Source organism: Capsicum annuum, chromosome 2 (genome assembly GCF_002878395.1).
Source record: "Capsicum annuum cultivar UCD-10X-F1 chromosome 2, UCD10Xv1.1, whole genome shotgun sequence".
NCBI lineage: Eukaryota > Viridiplantae > Streptophyta > Magnoliopsida > Solanales > Solanaceae > Capsicum > Capsicum annuum.
This window is the reverse complement of record NC_061112.1, coordinates 71,437,529-71,440,383: the sequence shown is the minus strand read 5'-3', so window position 1 is coordinate 71,440,383 and position 2,855 is coordinate 71,437,529.

The window sequence follows — 2,855 nt, the reverse complement described above, 5'->3', positions numbered from 1 at the left end:
ATCAATTTTTTTTTCAATTTTATTCATAATTTAAATTTTAATTACTCTACAAATTTTTATCCATTTTGGTTAATTTAAACAATTATATGAGCTTATTAAATGCAACAAAAGTGATGAGTCATGGAAAAACAATAGTGACACCATAAAAATTATTTATACAATCAAATTTAAAATTGATCCAAGGGTTTATTGTCTTTCTATTTTGTAGATATGTTTATTAATCTTATTTCAATTTTTCATTTTTTCTAACAAAATTATCATGGACAAGTAATTAAAGTATGTTGACATTCTCTTTCTAACTTAATACATGCTTAATTATTAAATAAAAAATTATTTTTTATATTTAGCTAAAAATATTTAAAAATTTAATTTTTTAAAAAATACAATTTGATTCTCCTAATATTAATGATACTAAATAATGAAACTATCAGAAAATACCCCTATTACAACGAAATTTTTAGCAACGGTTGAAAAAGCGTTGCTATAGACAGACTATTGCAACGGTTCCGACTGTTGTAATTTTTTTTTATTGTAATAGACCTATTTGATGGTATAATCATTGCATTTGTCATATAACCGTTGCATTAGAGTACCCTATTGCAACGGTTGCCCAAAATCATTGCCATAGAATTAGCTAAGGCAATGTATTGCATTAGTTTTATATCTCTCTCTCTCTCTTTATATATATATATATATATGTCCGCCAAAAACACCCACTGTGTGTCCGATATCAACCACCACAAAGAAAAGGCTCCTCCGACCACCACTGATATTCAGCTTCGACCGCCACTGATATTTCAAGCTTCGACCACACTGATATTTCAAGCTCCGACCGTACTGTGTGTTCGATATCAGCCATAGGTCTGAGTTTACTTTCACCCCAAATTCATATCCATCTATTTCCACACTATATTTCAGCCACTACCAAATTTGTACTCTGCTAATCTCAGCTGGGACAACATCCTTCAATTTCTAGCTGCCATATTTCAGTCGTTGAGGTAGTAAAGAGACACCACTGCTTCGGCCACTACTTCAATTTTCGATAAAATTTGGGGCTTTCTTTTAATTTGTTGATTTTAAGGTTAGTTTATTCTTCTAATTGATGATTTTGACCTAGGTTTCCTAGATAACCTCAACACATAGAATCCTCCAAAAGTAGTTCGGACTAGAATCCTCCAAAAGTAGTTCATTTTTGGGGCTTTTTTATAATTTGTTGATTTCAAGGTTAGTTTATTCTTCTAATTGCGAATTTTGACCCGGATTTCCTCCTCAGCGCATAGAATCAATCCTCTAAAGTAGTTCGGAGTAGAATCCTCCAAAATTTGGATTTTTCTTCTAATTTGGTGATTTTAAGGTTAGTTTATTCTTCTAATTAATTTTAAGGTTAGTTTATTCTTCTAAGTTGCTCGGACTCTTTGAGAATGTTGATGGGTGCACATAGAATCCTCCAAAAGTAGGTAAGTCAGGCAACATTTTGGGAGAGGCCGACCAACTTAGGCCATGATTTGCTAAGGGTCTATTGAAAGTCGCCTCTTTATCTCCACAAGGTAGAAATGAGTTACTTTGGTTGTTGTTGTTGTTATTGCAGCTGGGATATTTGCAAGTTGGAAAACACAAGATTTTCCATAGAAGGAAAAAAGCTTAGCTTAAAAAGTAAAGAAGAATGAGGGTTGCAGAGAGTAGATGTGATTTTAGTTTTTGTTATGGAAAAAGAATAATTCAACAACCTTTTTTTAGTTAAAAACTCAACGACATGACTATTAATCTTTGGTTGTTTTCTCCAAAGTCTCAACCCCAAGGTGAGAATTAGTAGTAGTTGTAATTATGATTGCAGGGAAAATTCTGAGGCTGTGATGATGATTTTCTTCTTTCCTTCTCTGAGTTATTCGTTAGTGAAGAAGTGTGATTGAATCTGTATTTTTATGGGGCAACCCGAATAGCAGGTGAGCTTGCAATCGGTACTTGCAGCCATTGCGGTGATTCGATCTCTCTTGCTGTATTATAAGCATTACAGATCTCATCCTCAATGTTTGATTTTTCATAAATGCAGCTGGGGAATTGGCAGGTTGAAAAACACACGAGAATTTCCCCTAAAGAAGAAAAAGCTCAGAGATTAAGGATGAGGGTTGTGAAGAGTAGAGGAGAAAGTTCAAAGGGTTGTTACTCCTCTCTGAAATGCCTGTGATTTCAATTTCTGCTGTGAAAGTATAAATAAATTCAACAGCCCTTTTTTTAGTTAAACTCAGTCAAACGACCCCTTAAAATATTTGCTTGTTCTCTCCAAAATTCTCACATCCAAACTGAGAATCAATTTTACTAGAAATAATTCTAGCAAGAATTCTGATGCTATGATGATTTTTTTATTTCTTTCTGAGCAAATTTAGGCATGAAAAAAGTCAGACTCGTATCTTGGCAGGGCAACCCGGATGGTAGAGGTAACCCTGTAACCGGTGCTTGAAGCCATTGCAGTGATTTCAGTCCTTTTTACCATACTTACTACAGATCTGAACCTTAATGTTTAATTTGCTTATAGTCCATTGAAAACAATCTCGTTGCGTCCACAAGGTAGGAGTGAGATCACACTGGGTTGTTGTTGTAGTTGGGAAATTCGTAGGTCGACAATCACATGAGAATTTTCAATAAAAGGAAAAAAGCTTAGCTCAAAAATGAAGAATGAAGATTTGAAAAGTATAGAGGAGAAAACTTCAAACAGTTGTTGCTCCTCTTTGTAATGCCTGTGATTTAACTTTTTATTGTGAAAAAGTTTAGACATAATACATAAACATGCCCTTTAACTTAAACTTCGACTGAGATTTATATCCTTCAACTCTGTTGTGCACATATAGTCACTTAAA